The 27,935-nt window shown below is 41.2% G+C and overlaps 2 non-coding genes and 5 pseudogenes across 2 annotated transcripts; 4 read left to right on the plus strand and 3 right to left on the minus strand.

Moving 5' to 3' along the window:
* The first annotated feature begins 4,092 nt into the window (after positions 1-4,092).
* On the plus strand, positions 4,093-4,205 carry trnal-caa (transfer RNA leucine (anticodon CAA)). Its single transcript has 2 exons — positions 4,093-4,130; positions 4,160-4,205. It is a non-coding gene; the product is annotated as a tRNA-Leu (tRNA).
* A 6,415-nt stretch (positions 4,206-10,620) lies between these two features.
* On the minus strand, positions 10,621-10,739 carry LOC148825500 (5S ribosomal RNA; annotated as a pseudogene).
* A 536-nt stretch (positions 10,740-11,275) lies between these two features.
* Positions 11,276-11,394, minus strand: LOC148825501 (5S ribosomal RNA; annotated as a pseudogene).
* Positions 11,395-11,931: 537 nt separating this feature from the next.
* LOC148825502 (5S ribosomal RNA) lies at positions 11,932-12,050 on the minus strand (annotated as a pseudogene).
* Positions 12,051-12,538: 488 nt separating this feature from the next.
* Positions 12,539-12,657, plus strand: LOC148825503 (5S ribosomal RNA). Its single transcript, XR_016092905.1, has one exon. It is a non-coding gene; the product is annotated as a 5S ribosomal RNA (ribosomal RNA).
* A 537-nt stretch (positions 12,658-13,194) lies between these two features.
* Positions 13,195-13,303, plus strand: LOC148825504 (5S ribosomal RNA; annotated as a pseudogene).
* A 537-nt stretch (positions 13,304-13,840) lies between these two features.
* LOC148825505 (5S ribosomal RNA) lies at positions 13,841-13,959 on the plus strand (annotated as a pseudogene).
* Positions 13,960-27,935: the final 13,976 nt, after the last annotated feature.

The following is a 27,935-nucleotide window of genomic DNA, read 5'->3' on the forward strand; positions in this document are numbered from 1 at the left end:
GTTTATGTTCCAAAATTAATATCGTTTATGGCCTTCACACGCGTTACAGTATGCTCCTATTCTTTTTATGCTCAGCTACTAAGATTTCCCTTCAGTGGTAAAATTCAATACCTACAATGGGCACAGCAAAGACGTTTACTGTAAGTCTTTCTACGACAGACCAACAGACCACGAGTGCCCCTATCGGTCAACCAATCACGTACTGCGGTGCCACGCGTCATCTTGCGTCATACTGAGCGACGTCACCTGCGGTACGTGTCTGTAACGCGCACTTTGAATGGCTGCATCTATAATGAAGAAGCACAGGTTAGTTTCTTACCTGCATGTTGCAGAGCCTTACGCAACCCGTACCATTAGCTGAGGTTTGATCCCTGCACGGGCTATTAGTTGAAAGGCCATTGTAAATGACGTGTAAGAGATTTATCCAGCTTGCTTTTATGTTTCACGCTAAATTGAGATCTTGAAACCAAAATAGTTAGAAATATGATCCCCAAGAAGGAAAGCTGTTTTGTACTGACGTCACTCCTTTTTATGTAACCCAGATTGTAAAGACAACTCTGCCCTATCAAAGGAAAATGTTACACAAAAGTTGGAAAGCACACTCTGAACCCATCTGTATATTTGATTCCCGCGATCCGTTCAAAGCTGCTTAGTGCTTTGCAAGCAAATCAAATCATTTCAGGGAAGAAACTCAGTTTAGTGAACTACTTTTGTATGTTCACCCATTGAATTTGATCTTTGTATTCTCTTTGCATTCTCAGCAATAATATTTCAAAATTACAGTTCGGATTTATTGGAAAACTTCACAAGCATTATTAGTTTAGGACTGTAAAATTGTTTTTTAATATCTTGGTATATTTACCTTCATTTTAATATAGATATAACCATAAATGATGTTAAGCATATTGAACTTTTGTCGTACTTTTTAAAACATTTTAGCTGAGGACACACAGCGACTATTATACCTTGTGATACATGCAAGACATCTGTAAACGAAGATGTAATTACAATAAAATTGGGAATTAACAGAAAACCACAATTTGTATAATATTATTCCTCGATATCAATGATCAATTGAAGGATTTGAAGAAACTATCAAAGATACAGCAGCAATAGCAGATGATTTTGGTTTTGAACCCATCTTTACACCTCAATAATCAATTTGTCCTCGAAAAAAGAAAAGACAGGCATATTTTGAGTCTCATAATTATCCTCTTCTCGATCCAAAAAAAACGTTGATTGCTTCTGTACTTTTTTGGATTTTCTTACGAAGATCTCACGAAGTATTGCCAGGATCTATATTTAGCGTTCGGTAGCGATAACACTGCTGATATTGATTGAGTAAAAATCTATGATGTATTGACAGCTTTATCTGAAGCGAGAAATCCTCGAACGCCGCTTATGAAGTGTTGGGATTCATACCAAGAAATACCTTTTGTTTTTCCACCCAAAATGCTACTATTACATTACACATTATGCAAACATTACCAGTTTTAGTAGCTTCTGGGCGCGATTTTCCAAAACTGAAACTAATTACAAATTATTTAAGATGAACCATGTCCAAAAATTGTAAATCAGGATTAATATAATATCAAATGAAATTACTACAGAAGAAAAGGTTTAACTGAAATATGAATAAGACTATGCAAACCTACAAAATAGAACAATTCAATTTATATAACTTATTTTTTTATTTTTTGAGAAATGGGCTCACACACCGGAAGACACTAACGTTTCTCTTCGTTAGAGTATGTGAATAACAGTTTAACCCCAAATGTTTGTAATTCTGTGATTCTGTTAAAATTCAAAAAAGCATCTATCAATAGTAAGAAATTGTGTTATTTCATAAACTGTAAGACATGAAGACATTTACAGGTTATATCCTTTGCTTTGTCTTTTAACGCAAGCGTTCAGGATCCAAGCCCATGTTCGGACGGTTGTGTTTCTCTTGTAATCATCAAATGGCATTGTTTTGTCCGTCAGTTCTTTCTCGAGTTGTACCATGGATATTTTATACCATCAATACTTTTCATGCTCTTTTGCATTTTCCTTCACATACGAAAAAAGCTCAAGGCGTTCTTGTCACTGTGCTACACAGTACAGGACACGCAGTGAGGAATTCGCGCAGCTTCAGTTCAGTGCGGAGTCCAGAGGGAGGACTCGCTCGGTGAATGATCTCTCAGGAAATTCCGGGTGAGATTCAACATCCCGGGTGAGGTTTTTCTGCAACAGCCACGACAAGTGTGAAGACGTTCTCTGGATTTCCTGAATGTGACTTTAAATTAGTTCACATTCTTTGGTAGTTAACAGAACTAAATGCTTTGGAGGTACATTTAAAACCGCAGCACTTCGAGTTTAATTGTGTAAACCTGGCTCTGTATGAACACGAGCAAAGAGTTCTCACTCAACAGAAGACTGCGATGTGAGCACAGTAACATAAAGCACTTGGAGATACCAAGGATTGAACCCAGGACCTCATACATGTGAAGCATGCAAGCTACCACTGAGCTACATCCCCAACTTAGAAGGCTGTGGAAGTGACTTAGAGATGTGCAGGTGCTCACAGAACACAATCTATCTTTTGCATCTTTTAAGTGCTCTTGATTAAACTATGCATAGAAAAACAGCAGTACTGATGATTTTCATGGACTGATGCACACTTGTTCTGTACAACTCCAGTGATAAAACCTTGTCTGTAAAAATTGTAGAATGTAAAAGGGCGAAACAATGCTCCAACCACAGGAATGGTAACAGAAAGGATCATTTTCTTATTTAATACGTCCTTTTGAGATGCCTTGTCAAAGCACACAGACGTTAGAGCTGAACAAATATTTTGTACACAAGACGGCAGTGCGATATTAGATTTTCTGTCTTCTTGATGGATTCAGAGGTCCTTGCTTGCCAAATAACTTTACAGCTAAGGAAGAGTAGCTTGTAAAATACCCATCTCAACAAGCGAGCGCATTGGTTGCTCTTGCTCTGAATGCAAGGAGCTGTTTTTTTTCGCATTAATCATTATTAACCAGAAACAGCTGCACAACTAGTCGCATTTGTGATTATGTCACTTCTCTGCTTCAGCAAGGTCAATAAAAGACTCTGAAAGTAGTAGAGAAAAACCGAATTAAAATCATATTAGCAATTCTGAGCGATATCTGCATACAGGCAATCCAATAAGAACGTTGAAATCTTTGAATATCATCTCTCTATATATTGCGCTGCTTTTTACTTGGAGTAAAACTATTGGATTGGAGGAATGCTAACCGCTTTGTTAAAATGTATTGTTGTTATTTGGAGAAATCAATGAACTCGTGATTTTATATGTTTTAATAGACGGTCATGCGCACAGAAAAAAGACAGTGCTGATTATTTTTCTGGAGATGGAGCACTGATGACCTATCTGAGCCAATTGATAAAGCCCACCCAGTGGATACTCTAGCAGAACGTGGAAGAATGTACACCAATGTAACCAAGGCAACCACAGGAACAACATCAAGAAGCACAATCAATTCCCCATTTAAATCTTTCGTGTAAGGTATGCTATGTGAAAGTATGAAGTAAATCCCCTGATCTCTTTTGAACATGGACAAGGTATTTCTGATGGAGCGCTATGAGCAAAGATTTAATAAGCTACTCCTGCCGATAATTCATCTTGAAGAAGTAAAAGCTTCACAAACAAAAGCAGCTCAATACAACAGCCAATATTAAATGTACTGGGTGACACATTACCATGTGCACTGGCTCAAAAGTGATCTCGGCAGACGTTGTTCCCTACGTAAAGTTGAAAGCGCTAAAGAGCATTTCCAATGAGAAAAAAAAAATCTGCCTTGATGTTAAACATAGAGAGCCTACCTTTTAGACGTTCTCCCTCTAAACACCTTGTGCAGCCTCCCGACAGACTAACAAATAGCGCATTTTCACCAACTCAATTTATAATACGCCCCTCAAAACTCACAACCGAATAACAATCCATCCGTATATTTGTTTTCCAAGATCCATTCAAGGCAACTTGGCTCTTCGCAAGCAAATAATTTCAGGGAAGAAACTCAGTTTAGTCAACTACTGGTGCATTCAGCACACCCCTTTCTCTTGTTTGTCAGGGTGGCCGAGTGGTCTAAGGTGCCAGATTCAAGAACCTGTGTCTTTCCAGCTAGCGTGGGTATTCTGGTCTCCCAATAGAGGTGTGGGTTCAAATCCCACTCCTGACTGCTCCTGTTTTTACCTCTCTTGAATTGTTCCAGTGCTAGCTGACAGTGAATGACTGAAATATAAAAGCAGCAGAAGAAAGCAAGCAACTCAGTGCAATTTGTGAGTATTCTGCACTGTTAAAATGCACAGGTTTTCATACTTTTTGGAATTCGTAGCTCAAGAAGTGATTCCTGTTTCATTTTCTATTCACCAACTCGATTTGCATTCCGCCCCTCACACCTCAAAACAGAATAACAAACGGCTTCATGTGCCACAGCATTCCCCTGTAGATTCGGTTTGCACTATGAATTAGGCCACCCCGAATGAAATATTTTAGTGTTGGCTCAAATGTGAGGAATTTCATGAACCCTCAAAAAGGAACGCTTTCAGAGAATGCCAGCAATTCAAAGCGTGTAGGCAGCAATTCTGCAATTTCTTTTATCACGGGCGGTGCTTTCTGAGTCGATGGCTTTGCATTAGAAATGAGAAGTGCTGAACTCTAAACACGTTCTTGCCATTACTGCTACTCCTGCTGCTACTCCTTCGTCCTCGAAAAAAGAAAAGACAGGCATGTTTTGAGTCTCAAAATGATCTTCTGGATCCACAAGAAACATGTAAATTTGATTGATTCCGCAGTATTTTGGATGTACTGTACTTATAACTTCCATCGAAGAGAGATTTCATCAGTTGCATGAAATTGAAACTTTCGACTTTTTGTCTGGTATTGAAAATATGTTAAAAAAAACATAAACAATTTTCTAATGAACAACTCATGAAGTATTGCCAGAATCTATATTTAGCGTTCGGTAGTGATAACACTGCTGATATTGACTGAGTAGAAATCTATGTTGTATTGACAGCTTTATCTGAAGCAAGAAATCCTAGAACGCCCTCTATGAAGTTTTAGGATTCATACAAAAAAATGCCTTTTGTTTCCCACCCCAACTGCTGCTATTGCATTACACATTATGTGAACATTACCAGTTTTGGTAGCTTCTGGGCATGATTTTCCTAAACTGAAACTTATTACAAAATTATTTAAGATGAACCATGTCCAAAAATTGTAAATCAGGACTAATTTTAATATCAAATGAAATTACTACAGAAGAAAAGGTTTGATTTATATAACTTATTTTTTTATTTTTTGAAATGGGCTCACACATTCAGACTCGTTCTCAGTGGTTCTTGCTCACCAAATAACTTAAAAGCTGAGGAAGAACGCTACGAAAAATACTAATCAAAATACAAAATAATAATCATTATTAACCAGAAACAGCAAAAAAACTGGTCACATTTGTGATTATGTCGCTTCTCTGCTTCAGCAAGGTCAATAAAGGACTCTCTGAAAGTAGTAAAACACTAAAGAACTGCAAAACTGAATTCAAAATCATATTAGGAATTCTGAGTGATGCCTGCTTACATGCAATCCAATACGGATGTTGTCTTTAAATAAGAATTCTCTATGTTTCCCTGCCTTTTCCCTGGAGTGAAACTATTGGATTGAAGGAATTCTTATCACAGGTTTACAAGGTGTCGTTGATATTTGGAGAAATCTATGAACTCGTGATTTTTATATACTTTAAATAACGGCCATACGCACAGAATAAAATGACGGTACTGATGATTTTTTCTGAGACGAAGCACAGATTATCTTTCCAACACAGCTGATAAAGGCAAGCCAATAGATACTCTAGCAGAACATAAAAAAAACAGAATCAATTCCCCACTTAGATCTGACATGTGAGGTATGCTTTGTGATCGCTTGAAGTAAAACCCACAATCTTTTTTGAACTTGGACAAGTTATTTCTGATAGAGCGCTATGCAGAAAGACTTTATCAGCTCTACCTCTGAGGACGACTCGATTTGAAGACGCAGAACGATAAAAGGAACACAACCGACATCATAATTGAGGGCACACTGTGATTTGCACTGACTCAAAAGTGATCTTGGTAGACAAACTTCCCTGCTGAAGGTGGAAACGAGAATCTGTGTTGAGAAGACGAAACATTTTTTCCCTGCTTTGATGTTAAGCTGATAAAATAGCTTTTGTTCCATTTATCAAAAAAACACATGTCCCCCATTGGATTCCTAAACAGTAGGAAGGTGGTTTTAACACAAAAAAAACAGGCAGCAATGGGATTGGAACCCACACCTCCGAAAAGACTGAAGCCTTAAGCGAGAGCCTTCAACCACTCAGCCACATTACCTACTTGAATGAAACAGGGTGGCTTTTGCTCTTGTCGCCCGACTTAGTGGCGTTATGACCGTGGAACCGACTGCACCTGCTTTTTCTGAGATGCTTCCCCTCTCATGGCGAGATCTCGACTTCTTTAACACCTCTGGATAAAGATCTTCTGTGGAGCAGGTTTCAGACCTCTGCGTCCAGCACCCTTGATGTCATTTTATTTTTACAGCAGCCGCATCCGGAAAGTTGTGTCTTTTACGTTTTATTTGAACAACAAAACTACATAAAATACAAACAAGAGCACACATAACGTATCAAGAAAATCGTCAGGGGCACATGCTATAATACAATTACACTTTATGAAAAACGATTACACAAGGTAAATAAAGATAAGGTCCGCACAGCTTGTTCTTACATTTCGAAAGAGTCCGTAAATACCCCTTTACGTCTATTTTGAACTGTTCAAACGTAGGACTCTTCCCAGACCATTTCACTTTATACCACATTCCTAAATGAGGATGCATCTCCTGTTTTAGAACTATTTTGGGCGGTATGGCTTATACAACACACCCACAGTATTCTAATGGTGGACTGCAGATCTGTGCTATAGTTCAGTCGAATTCGAAGGATCCAGCAATCGTACTGGATTTGACTGGGATTCTGAAATGTCTCTTGCAAAAGTATTCGGGTTTGCTTGAACCTTTGATAAAAAAAGTGATCTGATCTGAAACTACCCAGCTTACAATCTCTGAGGTAGTTGTCACTAAACTCGGACGTGATGTGGCACACATGTGCCATGTGCCTTTACTTTTGTAAAAAACTGGTATCGGGAAAAGTTTCTTAATATTTCTTTTGATTAGCATGCAAGAAAATGTGATCATTACCTATGGAATTTCCCGCCAGCGTGGAGCTTGAATTCACAACCTTGAGATTCAGTGTTCAAGAGTCACAGAAGAGGTCGGCCTGGTCTTCAGTTTGCCAACGATAAGCTCCGGCAGTGCTCCTCTGTAAAGCAGATTGTTCGGATCGGTTATGTGGGACGGCACTTCGATACTAAGATCGTTTGCAGCACATGCATGGTTTCCCCCCTTCACGCAAAAAAACATAGACGAAGGAAGCTCTCTTGTCTTGGGCTGCTGACTCCCAGATTTAAAGCGCTCTAGGTGCCAGCTAAGTCTCTAACAAGCACACTATAAAGACAGGAATTACACTTTGCTCACGTCACGCATGGAATGGCGAGGGTACTTGTATTCATCCAAAAATGCCAAGTTTCCCACTGGTGATACACACAAGGAAATGAATGTACATTTCCCGCCCCCCCCCCCCAAATCAACCAGTTTAAAATCAAATACCTCCCTCCTCATCTGTAGGTGGAGAGATTAATGTCAGAAGAAATACAGGTTTAAAAGTCAGGAGCATTGATAGTCCTATTTTAAAATGACACTAAAATGCTCACAATATATTAAAAAGCTCTGTAAAATGCAATAATAATAAAAAAATATTAAAACAAGGTAAAAAGAAATAATACACAGCTACAAAGCTCAGGAATTATCAATGGGAAGTTACAATGGGTTGATTGTGTTTCATATGATTTAAAAACAAAATGTTTGAAAAATATCCACTTACAATATGCTAAAAATGGCAAGAATACTTAAAACAGGTGTGTATTTTTTTTTACAAAAATAAATAAAACAAGTTAAAAATAAATACTAAATGCGTTTAAAATTCAGGAATGTAATTGGTCAGATGCTTACAATGAGTGATGCTTTTGTGTGATTTAGCGAATTCAAAAAAATATTCAAGAGCAAGAGCTCGTATGAAAGTTCGTAAGTATGTACGTATACATTCGAAATTTTTCATTCTTCTCACGATGGCACACCTGTGTCTGTAAAACAGAGTGAAAGCTCTATTCACATTGCGAGTATTTCACAGCCCTGGTTTTACATAGATCTTTTTTTTTGTATAAATAAGTATAAAATAAGTTTTGCAATGCACCAAAAGTCACGTCTAGTATTTTTCCATCTACCTTTACAAGTAAGGAGCGTACATACTCATATGGCGAGCGGTCGTCAATTATTTTTCTCAGCAAGTGCTTTATACTCCGCTCAGTATCATCTGTAAAAGTATAGGCACCCAGGCCTCTGGCGATGTACAGAACAGCCGATAAAATTCAGGCTAAACTGAGACACTTATACATTTCTAATGCGGCAAACAACACATCTTTGTACTGTAACATGACTAGGGGAAGGGTCATTCATAACAGGTATTTTCGGAATGACCTACTTAAAATACTAGATATGGACCTTAGCAAAATGGCTGCCAAAAAGAATCAGATGACCGGTAAATGGAAAGGGTCTACCCTGAGAAACAATGAGACACAGCTGAGCCGCATCAGGAACCGAAATATAAGTGCCCCGGAGGCAGTGAACAGGGCGGAAGCCGATAAGGTGAATGCGGTTTGGAGGAAAAGAGAGGAAAGAGGTGTATGTTAAAGATCGGGCTAAGGAATAACGGACTACTGAAAGGAGAAAAGGTTTATGGTTTTTGGATTACGGACACTGGATAAGGATACATCGCGGATTGGCTTTATTACGGACTTTTGGAACTCGGATCGGATCAGGATTAAGGGAACGGATTATGGACTGTATTTGGAAGATAGTTGGAGGAAGAAAAGCCACGAAACTCAGGAAAGAAAAGTGTGGTGTGAGTAATACTTTCATTTACATAAACTTTCCCCCGGAAACACCACAGTACTCATCCGTGCACCGGACAACCAGGCATGTGTGACCCCATTGACCTGGATGATTAATCAAACAGGCCGCGCATTCATCAACCACAACCCCCTTTAAACAATGGTTGAAGGTGCAACATACCACCGACTTTACAGTCTGATCCATAGCATCGGGCTCATTAGAGCCATCGTTAGCTAAACTAGGTTGAACATCATCATTAATCACATTTTGGCAAACACACATGAACAGACACGAAACATTCAAGCTTGATGGTAGTTTGAAGATTGATGCGTCGACCTCTTCGTTATTCTATTAAAGGAAAAAAGAAAAGGAAGGCTTAACAAAATAAATAGGCATGCTTTTTACCTAAAATATTTACAATTGTAATGCCTCTTTTGTGTTAGAGTTTTTCGTTTGCTTCGAACTTGCTGTGGTTTATTATTTACCATTTGTAGCAACTCTTCATCAGTCGTTGATGGACCCCCAACACCTGAATCACCGTCAGAGTTCACATGACAGCCACTGTCACACACCACTGAGTGCTGGGTCAGCTTTTGCTAAAAAGAAGACAAAGTGTTGAAAACGAAATACGCTAAACACAGATTGAAACGACAATTCCACTATCAGAAAAAATATTTTAGCAACCTACTTCTTCAGTTTGCATAGCAGAGGAATCCGATGATTCACTACTCAAAGAAGCCATCTTCGCAGCAGTCAATATCGGGGCCTGACAGCTCAGGTGTCACACTTCAAAACCGGCAAGTCGGCTAATTTAAGCATAAACTCCAAATTTGTAACCATGCCTACATAGTTCAAGACAGTTTTCAAATGGTTGTGATGTTTTAGAACGCCCCACCATATTCCCCCGCCCCAAAATCACACGTGTTTTATCGAGAGTGAAAAGTAATCACGTTGAATTAAAATATGTAAGCTTATTTCAATGACAAATTCTCAACAACTTTTCAAAAGTTTGAAATGATTTTCCACGTACCGTGAACGTAAAGTCTTTAAACCTTAAAAATATTAACATGCAACCCAAGCCTCAAATGATGTGTTTCTCTAGAAAAGAAATTACATTGAATCAAAAAATGTAAAACTTATTTTATCTTTTGAGAAGAGCGTTGTAGGGCAGCTCTTTATATTTTAGTGGATAGGTCATAAAAGTGTTAAAATAATTGAAAAAAGACACATTTAGCAGCGATAAATTATAAGCACGAGCAAAAATTGATATTTATAACGCTTATAGATTTAACAATATAACAGACTTTAATAAAATGTTTACTTTTAAATTAAATATTACATCAGAACATGTCCACACCCAGGCACCTGCCGTTAAAGGTTATGGGAGGTAGAGATACAGTATATAAGGTTCATGATGAGAATTAAAAACGTTCATGCTAATACACAAGCACCTGTGTCTCACCAAAGCTGACAAATAAAAAGCCAAAAACCCACACTGCACGTGTGAACAGGAGAATGAGCGAGTGAGCGAAGATAGGGTGCCTCCTGCAATTAAAGGCTTACAGCACCTGGTATTCCCAGGCGGACTCCCATCCAAGTACTAACCAGGCCCATCCCTGTTTAGCTTCTGAAATCAGACGAGATCAGGCGTGCTCAAGGGGGTGTGGCCGTAAGTGAGAGCAAGGCTCGCTGGCACCCTTCTTATAGAGAGGACAGCTCCGTCACCTCTTTTACGACGCTGCTGTTTTTCCCTTGCGTTTTTCTCTTCTTCCCACGTTCTCTCTCTTCACTGCCTTCGTCCCCGCTCTATTTCACTTCAGCCTTTCACTCTTGCTTCCTTCCAATGAGGACGGAGCTGCGGGAGAAAGGGCGCTATAGAGGATCGCTGTGGAGAGCTGCTGCTGTGCTTTGACATCTGAGCTCTGTGGAAAACGATCTCAATACAATTCTGAAAAACGCGACTCCCCGAACGCCAGCCGAACAAGTCTCCACAGCCGAAGCGCTGTGTCTCTTTTCAGCTGGCGATAAACCTTTCCTCGATCCTTTGCGGACTTGTAAAACTGTTCATGATCAGAATAAAAAACGCTCACGCTAATACACAAGCACCCGTGTCTCGCCAAAGCTGACAAATAAACAGACGGACAAGCCGCACTGCACGTGTGAACAGGGGAATGAGCGAGCGACGGGGATAGGGCGCCTCCTGCGCTTAAAAGCTTACAGCACCTGGTATTCCCAGGCGGTCTCCCATCCAAGTACTAACCAGGCCCATCCCTGTTTAGCTTCCGAGATCAGACGAAATCAGGCGTGCTCAAGGGGGTGTGGCCGTAAACAAGAGCAAGGCTCGCTGGCACCCTTCTTATAGAGAGGACAGCTCCGTCACCTCTTTTACGACGCTGCTTTTTTTCCCTTGCGTTTTTCTCTTCTTCCCACGTTCTCTCTCTTCACTGCCTTCGTCCCCGCTCTATTTCACTTCAGCCTTTCACTCTTGCTTCCTTCCAATGAGGACGGAGCTGCGGGAGAAAGGGCGCTATAGAGGATCGCTGTGGAGAGCTGCTGCTGTGCTTTGACATCTGAGCTCTGTGGAAAACGATCTCAATACAATTCTGAAAAACGCGACTCCCCGAACGCCAGCCGAACAAGTCTCCACAGCCGAAGCGCTGTGTCTCTTTTCAGCTGGCGATAAACCTTTCCTCGATCCGTTGCGGACTTGTAAAACTGTTCATGATCAGAATAAAAAACGCTCACGCTAATACACAAGCACCCGTGTCTCGCCAAAGCTGACAAATAAACAGACGGACAAGCCGCACTGCACGTGTGAACAGGGGAATGAGCGAGCGAGCGGGGATAGGGCGCCTCCTGCGCTTAAAAGTTTACAGCACCTGGTATTCCCAGGCGGTCTCCCATCCAAGTACTAACCAGGCCCATCCCTGTTTAGCTTCCGAGATCAGACGAGATCAGGCGTGCTCAAGGGGGTGTGGCCGTAAGCGAGAGCAAGGCTCGCTGGCACCCTTCTTATAGAGAGGACAGCTCCGTCACCTCTTTTACGACGCTGCTTTTTTTCCCTTGCGTTTTTCTCTTCTTCCCACGTTCTCTCTCTTCACTGCCTTCGTCCCCGCTCTATTTCACTTCAGCCTTTCACTCTTGCTTCCTTCCAATGAGGACGGAGCTGCGGGAGAAAGGGCGCTATAGAGGATCGCTGTGGAGAGCTGCTGCTGTGCTTTGACATCTGAGCTCTGTGGAAAACGATCTCAATACAATTCTGAAAAACGCGACTCCCCGAACGCCAGCCGAACAAGTCTCCACAGCCGAAGCGCTGTGTCTCTTTTCAGCTGGCGATAAACCTTTCCTCGATCCTTTGCGGACTTGTAAAACTGTTCATGATCAGAATAAAAAACGCTCACGCTAATACACAAGCACCCGTGTCTCGCCAAAGCTGTCCTCTCTATAAGAAGGGTGCCAGCGAGCCTTGCTCACGCTTACGGCCACACCCCTTTGAGCACGCCTGATCTCGTCTGATCTCGGAAGCTAAACAGGGATGGGCCTGGTTAGTACTTGGATGGGAGACCGCCTGGGAATACCAGGTGCTGTAAGCTTTTAAGCGCAGGAGGCGCCCTATCCCCGCTCGCTCGCTCATTCCCCTGTTCACACGTGCAGTGCGGCTTGTCCGTCTGTTTATTTGTCAGCTTTGGCGAGACACGGGTGCTTGTGTATTAGCGTGAGCGTTTTTTATTCTGATCATGAACAGTTTTACAAGTCCGCAAAGGATCGAGGAAAGGTTTATCGCCAGCTGAAAAGAGACACAGCGCTTCGGCTGTGGAGACTTGTTCGGCTGGCGTTCGGGGAGTCGCGTTTTTCAGAATTGTATTGAGATCGTTTTCCACAGAGCTCAGATGTCAAAGCACAGCAGCAGCTCTCCACAGCGATCCTCTATAGCGCCCTTTCTCCCGCAGCTCCGTCCTCATTGGAAGGAAGCAAGAGTGAAAGGCTGAAGTGAAATAGAGCGGGGACGAAGGCAGTGAAGAGAGAGAACGTGGGAAGAAGAGAAAAACGCAAGGGAAAAAAAGCAGCGTCGTAAAAGAGGTGACGGAGCTGTCCTCTCTATAAGAAGGGTGCCAGCGAGCCTTGCTCTCGCTTACGGCCACACCCCTTTGAGCACGCCTGATCTCGGAAGCTAAACAGGGATGGGCCTGGTTAGTACTTGGATGGGAGACCGCCTGGGAATACCAGGTGCTGTAAGCTTTTAAGCGCAGGAGGCGCCCTATCCCCGCTCGCTCGCTCATTCCCCTGTTCACACGTGCAGTGCGGCTTGTCCGTCTGTTTATTTGTCAGCTTTGGCGAGACACGGGTGCTTGTGTATTAGCGTGAGCGTTTTTTATTCTGATCATGAACAGTTTTACAAGTCCGCAAAGGATCGAGGAAAGGTTTATCGCCAGCTGAAAAGAGACACAGCGCTTCGGCTGTGGAGACTTGTTCAGCTGGCGTTCGGGGAGTCGCGTTTTTCATAATTGTATTGAGATCGTTTTCCACAGAGCTCAGATGTCAAAGCACAGCAGCAGCTCTCCACAGCGATCCTCTATAGCGCCCTTTCTCCCGCAGCTCCGTCCTCATTGGAAGGAAGCAAGAGTGAAAGGCTGATGTGAAATAGAGCGGGGACGAAGGCAGTGAAGAGAGAGAACGTGGGTAGAAGAGAAAAACGCAAAGGAACAAAAGCAGCGTCGTAAAAGAGGTGACGGAGCTGTCCTCTCTATAAGAATGGTGCCAGCGAGCCTTCCTCTTGCTTATGGCCACACCCCCTTGAGCACTCCTGATCTCGTCTGATCTCGGAAGCTAAACAGGGATGGGCCTGGTTACTACTTGGATGGGAGTCCGCCTGGGAATACCAGGTGCTGTAAGCCTTTAATTGCAGGAGGCACCCTATCTTCGCTCACTCGCTCATTCTCCTGTTCACACGTGCAGTGCGGGTTTTTGGCTTTTTATTTGTCAGCTTTGGTGAGACACAGGTGCTTGTGTATTAGCATGAGCGTTTTTAATTCTCATCATGAACCTTATATACTGTATTTCTACATCCCATAACCTTTAACGGCAGGTGCCTGGGTGTGGACATGTTCTGATGTAATATTTAATTTAAAAGTAAACATTTTCTGTTATATTGTTAAAATCTATAAGCGTTATAAATATCAATTTTTGCTCGTGCTTATAATTTATCGCTGCTAAATGTGTCTTTTTTCAATTATTTTAACACTTTTATGACCTATCCACTAAAATATAAAGAGCTGCCCTACAACGCTCTTCTCAAAAGATAAAATAAGTTTTACATTTTTTGATTCAATGTAATTTCTTTTCTAGAGAAACACATCATTTGAGGCTTGGGTTGCATGTTAATATTTTTAAGGTTTAAAGACTTTACGTTCACGGTACGTGGAAAATCATTTCAAACTTTTGAAAAGTTGTTGAGAATTTGTCATTGAAATAAGCTTACATATTTTAATTCAACGTGATTACTTTTCACTCTCGATAAAACACGTGTGATTTTGGGGCGGGGGAATATGGTGGGGCGTTCTAAAACATCACAACCATTTGAAAACTGTCTTGAACTATGTAGGCATGGTTACAAATTTGGAGTTTATGCTTAAATTAGCCGACTTGCCGGTTTTGAAGTGTGACACCTGAGCTGTCAGGCCCCGATATTGACTGCTGCGAAGATGGCTTCTTTGAGTAGTGAATCATCGGATTCCTCTGCTATGCAAACTGAAGAAGTAGGTTGCTAAAATATTTTTTCTGATAGTGGAATTGTCGTTTCAATCTGTGTTTAGCGTATTTCGTTTTCAACACTTTGTCTTCTTTTTAGCAAAAGCTGACCCAGCACTCAGTGGTGTGTGACAGTGGCTGTCATGTGAACTCTGACGGTGATTCAGGTGTTGGGGGTCCATCAACGACTGATGAAGAGTTGCTACAAATGGTAAATAATAAACCACAGCAAGTTCGAAGCAAACGAAAAACTCTAACACAAAAGAGGCATTACAATTGTAAATATTTTAGGTAAAAAGCATGCCTATTTATTTTGTTAAGCCTTCCTTTTCTTTTTTCCTTTAATAGAATAACGAAGAGGTCGACGCATCAATCTTCAAACTACCATCAAGCTTGAATGTTTCGTGTCTGTTCATGTGTGTTTGCCAAAATGTGATTAATGATGATGTTCAACCTAGTTTAGCTAACGATGGCTCTAATGAGCCCGATGCTATGGATCAGACTGTAAAGTCGGTGGTATGTTGCACCTTCAACCATTGTTTAAAGGGGGTTGTGGTTGATGAATGCGCGGCCTGTTTGATTAATCATCCAGGTCAATGGGGTCACACATGCCTGGTTGTCCGGTGCACGGATGAGTACTGTGGTGTTTCCGGGGGAAAGTTTATGTAAATGAAAGTATTACTCACACCACACTTTTCTTTCCTGAGTTTCGTGGCTTTTCTTCCTCCAACTATCTTCCAAATACAGTCCGTAATCCGTTCCCTTAATCCTGATCCGATCCGAGTTCCAAAAGTCCGTAATAAAGCCAATCCGCGATGTATCCTTATCCAGTGTCCGTAATCCAAAAACCATAAACCTTTTCTCCTTTCAGTAGTCCGTTATTCCTTAGCCCGATCTTTAACATACACCTCTTTCCTCTCTTTTCCTCCAAACCGCATTCACCTTATCGGCTTCCGCCCTGTTCACTGCCTCCGGGGCACTTATATTTCGGTTCCTGATGCGGCTCAGCTGTGTCTCATTGTTTCTCAGGGTAGACCCTTTCCATTTACTGGTCATCTGATTCTTTTTGGCAGCCATTTTGCTAAGGTCCATATCTAGTATTTTAAGTAGGTCATTCCGAAAATACCTGTTATGAATGACCCTTCCCCTAGTCATGTTACAGTACAAAGATGTGTTGTTTGCCGCATTAGAAATGTATAAGTGTCTCAGTTTAGCCTGAATTTTATCGGCTGTTCTGTACATCGCCAGAGGCCTGGGTGCCTATACTTTTACAGATGATACTGAGCGGAGTATAAAGCACTTGCTGAGAAAAATAATTGACGACCGCTCGCCATATGAGTATGTACGCTCCTTACTTGTAAAGGTAGATGGAAAAATACTAGACGTGACTTTTGGTGCATTGCAAAACTTATTTTATACTTATTTATACAAAAAAAAAGATCTATGTAAAACCAGGGCTGTGAAATACTCGCAATGTGAATAGAGCTTTCACTCTGTTTTACAGACACAGGTGTGCCATCGTGAGAAGAATGAAAAATTCCGAATGTATACGTACATACTTACGAACTTTCATACGAGCTCTTGCTCTTGAATATTTTTTTGAATTCGCTAAATCACACAAAAGCATCACTCATTGTAAGCATCTGACCAATTACATTCCTGAATTTTAAACGCATTTAGTATTTATTTTTAACTTGTTTTATTTATTTTTGTAAAAAAAAATACACACCTGTTTTAAGTATTCTTGCCATTTTTAGCATATTGTAAGTGGATATTTTTCAAACATTTTGTTTTTAAATCATATGAAACACAATCAACCCATTGTAACTTCCCATTGATAATTCCTGAGCTTTGTAGCTGTGTATTATTTCTTTTTACCTTGTTTTAATATTTTTTTATTATTATTGCATTTTACAGAGCTTTTTAATATATTGTGAGCATTTTAGTGTCATTTTAAAATAGGACTATCAATGCTCCTGACTTTTAAACCTGTATTTCTTCTGACATTAATCTCTCCACCTACAGATGAGGAGGGAGGTATTTGATTTTAAACTGGTTGATTTGGGGGGGGGGGGCGGGAAATGTACATTCATTTCCTTGTGTGTATCACCAGTGGGAAACTTGGCATTTTTGGATGAATACAAGTACCCTCGCCATTCCATGCGTGACGTGAGCAAAGTGTAATTCCTGTCTTTATAGTGTGCTTGTTAGAGACAGCTTTAAATAGAGCGCTTTAAATCCGGGAGTCAGCAGCCCAAGACAAGAGAGCTTCCTTCGTCTATGTTTTTTTGCGTGAAGGGGGGAAACCATGCATGTGCTGCAAACGATCTTAGTATCGAAGTGCCGTCCCACATAACCGATCCGAACAATCTGCTTTACAGAGGAGCACTGCCGGAGCTTATCGTTGGCAAACTGAAGACCAGGCCGACCTCTTCTGTGACTCTTGAACACTGAATCTCAAGGTTGTGAATTCAAGCTCCACGCTGGCGGGAAATTCCATAGGTAATGATCACATTTTCTTGCATGCTAATCAAAAGAAATATTAAGAAACTTTTCCCGATACCAGTTTTTTACAAAAGTAAAGGCACATGGCACATGTGTGCCACATCACGTCCGAGTTTAGTGACAACTACCTCAGAGATTGTAAGCTGGGTAGTTTCAGATCAGATCACTTTTTTTATCAAAGGTTCAAGCAAACCCGAATACTTTTGCAAGAGACATTTCAGAATCCCAGTCAAATCCAGTACGATTGCTGGATCCTTCGAATTCGACTGAACTATAGCACAGATCTGCAGTCCACCATTAGAATACTGTGGGTGTGTTGTATAAGCCATACCGCCCAAAATAGTTCTAAAACAGGAGATGCATCCTCATTTAGGAATGTGGTATAAAGTGAAATGGTCTGGGAAGAGTCCTACGTTTGAACAGTTCAAAATAGACGTAAAGGGGTATTTACGGACTCTTTCGAAATGTAAGAACAAGCTGTGCGGACCTTATCTTTATTTACCTTGTGTAATCGTTTTTCATAAAGTGTAATTGTATTATAGCATGTGCCCCTGACGATTTTCTTGATACGTTATGTGTGCTCTTGTTTGTATTTTATGTAGTTTTGTTGTTCAAATGAAACGTAAAAGACACAACTTTCCGGATGCGGCTGCTGTAAAAATAAAATGACATCAAGGGTGCTGTACGCAGAGGTCTGAAACCTGCTCCACAGAAGATCTTTATCCAGAGGTGTTAAAGAAGTCGAGATCTCGCCATGAGAGGGGAAGCATCTCAGAAAAAGCAGGTGCAGTCGGTTCCATGGTCATAACGCCACTAAGTCGGGTGACAAGAGCAAAACCCACCCGGCTTCCTCCGGGCAAGTAATGAGACAAAGAAACAGCACACAGTGGGTAGCGTGGCCGAGCGGTCTAAGGTGCTGGATTAAGGCTCCAGTCTCTTCGGGGGCGTGGGTTCAAATCCCACTGCTGCTAGGTACTTCTGTCGAGACCCCTTTTCAGCTGGCTTCAGACGAAAGGGAGGGAACTGCTTTTTGGCAGTCTCTCGAGAAACTAAGCAAAGTGTTTAAAGATACTTTCTCAGCTTGATATCAAGGCACAAAACAAAAACCTTCTTGCGTCCTCTCAACCCAAAAGCGCTTTGCCACTTTTTGCATTATGCAGGGAACGACGTCTGCCCAGATCACTTTTGTGTCAATGCAAATCGTAGTGTGCCCTCTGTTTTAATGTTGGCTGTGCTGGCGTGCTGATTCTGTCTGTGAAACTTGAATGTTCTGCTTCTTCACACCGAATCGTCGGCGGGGGTTGAGCTTGTTAAATCTTTGCGCATAGCGCTCCTTTGGAAGTACTTTGTCCAAGTTCAAAAGCGATCGTGGGATTTACTTCATGCATTCAAAAAGCATGCCTCGCACGACAGATTTAAATGGGGAATGGAGTCTGCTTCTTGCTGTTTTTCCTGTGGTTGCAGTTACAAAGTTGATCGTGCTTTCACATTCTGTTAACAGTATTCACTGGCTGAGCTTTATCAGTTGGTTCGTAAAGGAATCTCTGCTTCGGTTCCAGAAAAGTCATCTGTAGTGTGTTTTTTTCTATGCCCATGGCTGTCTTTTAAAGCTGGTAGTAATGGCGGCGAAGGTAATTTTTTATCCTGTTTAAAAGAATAAGGACGGGCTGGGGCGAGCTCCATTTACCACTCTTTAAGCTAACCGCCGAACTCACGAACTGATTACACTGCAGAGCCACAGGCGCCTTGCTTTTCTCCATTCTCTGGGTTAGGGTGAACAAAAAACTTTGCTGGTATTAGCTGGCCTGCTGGGAGTATCTCTTCTTCACTGATAAGCAAGATTTGTGTTTCATCTTTCGCAAGCTGTATAGATTTCTTTCAAAACAAGTTGTTCCAGAAAGGAAATGAACACTTGCATTCACCTGAATTAAAAGGCATGGGATTTGCCCGTAAGGATAAATTCTGTACAGTAAGACAGGCACCGCTGGGAACCGGACCCAGGATCTCCTGTTTACTAGACAGGCGCTTTAGCCAACTAAGCCACGGCGACGGCGAAGTGCTGTCCTTTGACAGCCACTTGGACACGTCTCAACTGCTCTGAGACATCTGCGTTCGGTGTGCACCGAGCCTGCTCGCCTTGCAAGTTGCCTCATTTACATGCGATAGCTCCACCACTAAGAGAAAGGATGAGAAATGGCTTTTATCTGGCACTTTTCATGTCAGAGGATCTCAATCTGCTTTCCGTGTACAAGAGGATGTCCAACTCATGTAGCTAAAGATGTAGACGACAGTGCTCCACTGAAATCTTGATCTCACAACCCTCGGCATGATTCTGCTTTAGACAAATGGGGGAAAAGACTTCTTTCATCTCACGTGCTGCACTGTTTACGGTGTTTGCAGTGCTCTTTCCTGAATGAAAACCAGGAATCGGCACCATATGAGGTGAGACTAGATAATATTGGAACAAGTAGCCTCGCCATTCAATGCGTGACGTGAGCAAAGTGTAATTCCTGTCTTTATAGTGTGCTTGTTAGAGACTTAGCTGGCACCCAGAGTGCTTTAAATCCGGGAGACAGCAGCCCAAGACAAGAGAGCTTCCTTCGTCTATGTTTTTTGCATGAAGGGGGGAAACCATGCGTGTGCTGCAAACGATCTTAGTATCGAAGTGCCGTCCCACATAACCGATCCGAACAATCTGCTTTACAGAGGAGCACTGCCGGAGCTTATCGTTGGCAAACTGAAGACCAGGCCGACCTCTCCTGTGACTCTTAAACTCTAAATCTTAAGGTTGTGATTTCAAGCTCCACAGTTGCGGGAAATTCCATAGGTTATGATTAAATTTTCTTGTATGCTAATCAAAAGAAATATTAAGAAACTTTTCCCAAAACAAGTTTCACAGTGACTTTGTAGGTGACATTTTCCTGATGAGAATAAGGTTTCGTATGCGATCAATAACAGCACCAGAATAAAATACCAGAAAGAAATGACCTGTCACTAAGAGAATTCATTAAATGATGCCGAGACATAATCAGAAAATTCTTTAGCATTTTTATATATACACATTCTTATAGACGTTCAAGGTGTTCTAGTCGCTGTACTCTTCGTAGATAATCTAAACGAAATTACAGTACAGTACAGGACACGCAGTGTGGAGCTCACACAACGAATACTCTTGAACACAAAAAAGGTAAAGGCACACGGCACATCACATCTGAGTTTAGTGACAACTACCTCAGAGATTGTAAGCTGGGTAGTTTCAAATCACTTTTTTATTAAAGGTTCAAGCAAACCTGAATAACTTTGCAAGAGACATTTCAGAATCCTAGTCAAATCCAGTAAGACTGCTGTATTGATTGTACTGATTGCGGATGCTGTAAAAATAAAATGACATCAAGGGTGCTGTACGCAGAGGTCTGAAGCGTGCTCCACAGAAGAACATTATCCAGAGGTGTTAAAGAAGTCGAGATCTTGCCATGAGAGGGGAAGTGTTGCGCCCCTGAAGAGGGAAATGATAAAATAATCAGTCACTCAACTCGTTTCCTCATCAGTGGCTTTTAGTGTGATTCTATATAGGATAAACAATTTACAGTAATACAATATAACAAAGAATATAAGCTGAAAGTTACACAAATGCTTCTTAATATTTTTCTAATTATACATTAAGAAAATATTCTGCATTATGTCTTATTCAGTCTTCTCCTTAGTATATTCTACATTTCAGTAAAACACAATCTAAATCGGCGATATCACAAGACCACGATAGTATTTCTTTAAAAACATAATGTTCACTAGCAATATAAATGTGGAGCACTTTGGTTATTATAAAAAACACCAATAAATAAAGAAAACCAGGAACAGTGAAATAATCTAAGGCTATTACCGAACATTAACTAAATTGCTAATCACTAAAACATTCACATTTCATTTAATATACCAAATACATGGCATTTATGCTAACCATGAGGATTGGCGCTACCAACTTTGTTCTAATAACTCGATATAATTTAACAAATACACTCAAATCTGACCGGAAAATACTTTTGTCATAATAAATCATTGACAAGTTTTCTGCAAATCACAATTGTGTTTTATACACTTTTTACCTGAAGAGGGAAATGATTTATAGTTACTCAACTCTTTCTTTCCTCATCAGTGGCTTTGATTAGTGTGAATGAGGAAAGGCAATGGGAGCTCCCTCTCACTGTGTTTCACAGACATAAGTAGTAAATTATCGATTAAAACTGTAGACTCTACGGGTAGATAACAGATAAAAAGATTGAACAAAATAACATTCCAGTGAAAACTATACGAAATGACAGCGTCCATTTTACTTTTACATGTATCTATTTTAACAGCTGTGTAACTTTTAATAAACACAGTATCACGTATTCCATTCAGTTTTTTTCCAACAAGCAATGTTTGTTACTTCCAATCAGATTGCAATCAATTTTTTTTTTGCTTATCGTACTTTTGAGCACACGTTCTCTACTGTTGTGTGCTGTATTATTCTTTCTTGCCTCACCAGGGTTATAAGGTGGAAGGCAGAAGGTTATTCTTTACATTTATACCCCAGTTCTTTCTTCTATCACCCATCCAGGCTTATACTTCTGTCCTCTCCACACCTCACATTCTTCTCCGTCATCACCACCTCTCGCAGCCCATCACTACCTGTTTTTTTTACCCTTTTTGCTTGTCGCACAACCCTTCTTTTAACTTTTTTTAAAAGTTTGTCTTCTTTTCTTGACTTAGCATTGCTAAACAACATTCGTATTAATTCCCTTCCCATATTCTCATAACTTAATAACAATACTATTGCCATTCATTTAGCAGCAGCTGCAACTCACAACTGGCAACCCACTGAAGCTCAGCAGGTGTGAACCTGGTCAGTACCTGGATGGGAGACCTCCTGGGAAAAACTAAGGATGCTGCTGGAAGAGGTGTTTGTGGGGCCTGCAGGGGGTGCTCACCCTGAGGTCCATGTGGGTCCTAATGCCCCAGTATAGTGATGGGGACACTATACTGTAAACAGGCGCCGTCCTTCAGAGGAGATGTAAAACCGAGGTCCTGAATCTCTGTGGTCATTTAAAATCCCAGGGCGTTTCTCGAAAAAGAGTAGGGGTGTAACCCTGGCATCCTGGCCAAATTTCCCATTAGCCCTTACCAATCATGGCTTCCTAATAATCCCCATCTCTGCACTGGCTTCATTACTCTGCTCTCCTCCCCACTGAGAGCTGATGTGTGGTGAGCGTTCTGGCGCACTATGGCTGCCGTTGCATCATCCAGGTGGGGCTGCACATTGGTAGCGGTGGAGGAGAGTCCCCATTACCTGTAAAGCGCTTTGAGTGGAGTGTCCAGAAAAGCACTATCAAAGTGTAAGCAATTATTATTATTATGATGTTTTATTTCAATCTTAATACACAACTTTTGTTTCCATGTTCCCTTTACCTTTAGCCCTTATAATACTCCTCCTTAAGTGGTCTAGAACCGACCCTGTTTTATCTGGACTAGATACCATATCCAGATCTATCAGTGCTCCCAGTGGAGCTGCCAGCACACTTACAAGTACCCTTGTGAGGCAGTCAGTGAATATGAGTCTGGTGTTAGCATACAGGGCCAACTCCTCGCTTAACACTCAGCTCAGTAGTCACTGGTGATTAAAGTGCTAGCACAACTGGTCTATACTCATATTATTAATTATATTAACCTTAGCTTCCTTAGGGATGCCTGTCTGGACTCAGAGGGAATCTTGCTGGCACAAAACCATCGCTCAGCTCACCTTGTTCTGTTTAGGGATTTTGCCTCGCCCCAGGGGTTAAGCGCCCTGGTTTAGAGACCTGCCCCGAGCTCAGTGGAACCACCTCTTGTCTTGGTTTCGAAACCAAGCTCAGAGGAATCGTGTCTTGTCTCGGTCCTTACTCTTTTCCCTATAAATGATTCTTTATATTCTCTGTATGTTTCCTGTCCTTCCTTTTCGGCAACCTAATTGGGTGGTAACATCAAAAATATACTCACCCTGTGTGCCATCTGGGAATTACCGGAGACCTGGAGAATCCTGTCGACTATGCCAACTGTTGTGGGAAATTCTTCATCACAGGAGCAGGACACAGTCTTGTGCAGATTCAGTTTTATTGAGCTCAAACCGCCCCACAGAACAGACAAACTGCAATGGTTTCCCAGATCTTATATATACAGTCAGAAGAAAGTTTGTTCCACAATCTGAGTGCTTGTCCTGCTCTTTGACATGTAATTACTCCTTGTCCTACTCTGCCTTGCTCTAGGTTCTGTCCTTTGATATGCAGCAGACATTAGTCTGGTTTATCCTGTTTGTGGGTGTTGTTCCCATCTTTTATTATGTAGAGTTAAGCCACTGGGGCTGCTAAAGCAAGTCAGCTTTATGGCATCTTAGTTTAACTTTTGTTTGATGCTAAATTAACAGACCCCATCAATACCTCTCACAATGTGCTTAGGTGGTGATACTGTGAATCTGGATAAGCGAGATATATACAGTGGTGTGAAAAAGTGTTTGCCCCCTTCCTGATTTCTTATTTTTTTGCATGTTTGTCACACTGAAATGTTTCAGATCATCAAACAAATTGAAATATTCGACAAAGATAATACAAGTAAACACAAAATGTAGTTTTTAAATGAAGGTTTTTATTATTAAGGGAAAAAAAAAATCCAAACCTACATGGCCCTGTGTGAAAAAGTGATTGCCCCCTAAACCTAATAACTGGTTGGGCCACCCTTAGCAGCAACAACTGCAATCAGGTGTTTGTGATAACTGGCAATGAGTCTTTTACAGCGCTGTGGAGGAATTTTGGCCCACTCATCTTTGCAGAACTGTTGTAATTCAGCCACATTGGAGGGTTTTCAAGCCTTAACCACTTTTTTAAGGTCATGCCACAACATCTCAATCGGATTCAGGTCAGGACTTTGACTAGGCCACTCCAAAGTCTTCATTTTTTTTTCTTAAGCCATTCAGAGGTGGACTTGCTGGTGTGTTTTGGATCATTGTCCTGCTGCAGAACCCAAGTGCGCTTCAGCTTGAAGTCACGAACAGATGGCCGGACATTCTCCTTCAGGATTTTTTGGTAGACAGCAGAATTCATGGTTCCATTTACCACAGCAAGTCTTCCAGGTCCTGAAGCAGCAAAACAGCCCCAGACCATCACACTACCACCACCATATTTTACTGTTGGTATGATGTTCCTTTTCTGAAATGCTGTGTTACTTTTACGCCAGATGTAATGGGACACACACCTTCCAAAAAGTTCAACTTTTATCTCTTCAGTCCACAGAGTATTTTCCCAAAAGTCTTGGGGATCATCAAGATGTTTTCTGGCAAAACTGAGACGAGCCTTTATATTCTTTTTGCTCAGCAGTGGTTTTCATCTTGGAACTCTGCCATGCAGGCTGTTTTTGCCCAGTCTCTTTCTTATGGTGGAGTCATGAACACTGACCTTAACTGAGGCAAGTGAAGCTCTCACTGTGGTTTGCTGGAGTCCCAAAGCTTTAGAAATGGCTTTATAACCTTTTCCAGACTGATAAATCTCAATTACTCTGTTTCTCATTTGTTCCTGAATTTCAGAATTATAAATACTTAATTTCATTTTAACATTATAGAGTATTGCTTCTATAGGAGTGGAAAAAAACCCATTTAAATATTATTTAATTTTACTTTGCAAAACAGCAGAATGAGAAATAAACAATGGGGCATGAATACGTTCTGAAGGCACTGTATATATTTCTTGTCCTGTCTTGTTTAAAAAAAAATAGCTGCACTGAAATTAAAATTAAAATATGGAATTATTACTAATGGTGCCAAAATAGATTATCATATTAAAAGAGAGTCATACAATATCTTATTCTTTATTATTTACCCTTTATTGCATAAATATTTATTGTATTTGATATATATCCTCTCTGGGGATAAATACACTTTAGATTGTGCAACAAAGACTTTGAGCTCTTTTTGTAGACTTTAATCAGATGTGACTTTTATTTCCTTAAGAGTGACAGTTAAGGACCCTAATCTGTTTTATACACATTCTTTGCTTAACATGGTAAGTTAAAAGCTGTTACACAATTACAAGTCTATCCAATGAGAACAGTATTAATTGTAAGCCAGCAGCCATATCAACCTGCAACTCACAACTGGCAACCCACTGAAGCTCAGCAGGTGTGAGCCTGGTCAGTACCTGAATGGAAGACCTCCTGGGAAAAACTAAGGTTGCTGCTGGAAGAGGTGTTAGTGGGGCCAGCAGGGGGTGCTCACCCTGCAGTCCATGTGGGTCCTAATGCCCCAGTATAGTGACAGGGAAACTATATTGTAAACAGGTGCCTTCCTTCGGATGAGACGTAAAACTGAGGTCCTGACTCTCTGTGGTCATTAAAAATCCCAGGGTGTTTCTCGAAAAGAGTAGGGGTGTAACCCCGGCGTCCTGGCCAAATTTCCCATTGGCCCTTACCAATCATGGCCTCCTAATAATCCCCCTCTATGAATTGGCTACATTACTCTGCTCTCCTCCCCACTGATATCTGATGTGTGGGGAGCGTTCTGGTACACTATGGCTGTCGTTGCATCATCCAGGTGGATGCTGGATAGTGGTGGTGGAGGGGAGTCCCCATTACCTGTAAAGCGCTCTGAGTGGATTGTCCAGAAAAGCGCTATATAAGTGTAAGCAATTATTATTATTATTATTATTATTAAATTAAACAGGACTATACTTAACATTCCAAGACTATAAGGAATTCAATGCAATTAAGAAATTAATTCAATGTAGACCTAATTCATTTTAAAATTGAATAAAACTAAAAACTTTATACATTATACACATAAATTAAACTCCATGACAAAACTATTTCAGTTTTAGTTAACTGTAAATAAGAGTATAGTCATAATTTAATTGACCAGACGAACTCAAAAGTGTCTGACTACAAAGTGACTAATAGACATCACTAATAGACATTTTGGGAACAAGTAAAGGTTTGTTTCATGCTGAAAAGAGAAGAAAATAAATGTTTCGGCTGTGGAGCCTTCTTCGGATGTCACATGCTGACGCATCTACCTACTTGAACTAAAAGACATTTTAGTTGACTTGACTGGTGACTGACCTGGTGACTAGATTGGGGTTTTTAAGTCACCTGACTGGAAAAAACTCTTCCCACACTAACTGCAGCTGAATGGTCTCTCTCCTGTGTTAATGCACTGGTGCCTTTTTAAGACAAGCGATTGACTAAAACTCTTCCTACACTGACTGCAGCTGAACGGTCTCTCTCCTGTGTGAATGTGCTGGTGGGTTATTAAGTTACTTGACCGACTAAAACTCTTCCCACACTGACTACAGCTGTATGGTCTCTCTCCTGTGTGGATGCGCTGGTGCATTTTTAGGTGATGTGATTTAATAAAACTCTTCCCACACTGACTGCAGCTGAATGGTCTCTCTCCTGTGTGAATAAGCAGGTGTGATTTTAAGTATCTTATCCGAATAAAACTCTTCCTACACTGACTGCAGCTGAACGGTCTCTCTCCTGTGTGGATGCGCTGGTGCATTTTTAAGTCATGTGATTTAATAAAACTCTTCCCACACTGACTGCAGCTGAACGGTCTCTCTCCTGTGTGAATGCGCTGGTGGATTTTTAAGTCATATGACTGAATAAAACTCTTCCCACACTGTCTGCAGCTGAATGGTCTCTCTCCTGTGTGGATACGCTGGTGCATTTTTAAGTTATGTGATTTAACAAAACTCTTCCCACACTGACTGCAGCTGAATGGTCTCTCTCCTGTGTGAATGCGCTGGTGGATTTTTAAGTCATATGACTGAATAAAACTCTTCCCACACTGACTGCAGCTGAATGGTCTCTCTCCTGTGTGAATGCGCTGGTGGGTTTTTAAGTCACCTGACCAACTAAAACTCTTCCCACAATGACTACAGCTGAAAGGTCTCTCTCCTGTGTGAAGGTGCTGGTAGGGTTGTGAAATGCTAGACTCACAGAAACGCTGCTCCTCCCTGTGCCATAATTGCAGTTTGTCCACTCCATCTGAGCAAGGCCTTGAGTGACTCTTCCTCATTCTCTGATCATGCTGGGGTCTCTTATTCTGCAAATGCTCCATGGAATGGTCTTGCTCTGTGTGCTGAAACTGAGATTTGTTTTCTCCACCGTGTCCTTCAGTGTGCTGTTCAGCAGTGTGAATCATCTGGGGCTCCTTCTCCAGCTCTTTGAGACTAAAACTGTCAAGTTCATTCAGTTCTTCCTCTCTTTGCCCAAGAACAAACATACTCTCCAGCTCATTAAAACTTTCAACAATGTTCTCAGTAATCAGATTATTAAACCTGGGTGTAAAGTGATCAGATACCAAGGGATCATATGATTGTTTTAGACTCTGCAATGACAGTCTCTCCACTTGAACAGAACAAGGCCTAATTATCATCATGCGCTGTAAGAGCTGCTGTTGCTCCTCCCTGTTCTGACTCTTCTCTGTGTGCTGTGAATCAGTACTGTTCTCTTCACCAGGTACAATCAACTTGGGCTCCATGTCCTGCTCTGTAAGATTTAAAACATCCAGTTCTTCACTGTGCTCTTGTACAGAGACACAGCCCAGTTCATTACAACCTTG

This window comes from Atractosteus spatula, chromosome 10 (assembly GCF_055471065.1).
Source record: "Atractosteus spatula isolate fAtrSpa1 chromosome 10, fAtrSpa1.hap1, whole genome shotgun sequence".
Lineage (NCBI taxonomy): Eukaryota > Metazoa > Chordata > Actinopteri > Semionotiformes > Lepisosteidae > Atractosteus > Atractosteus spatula.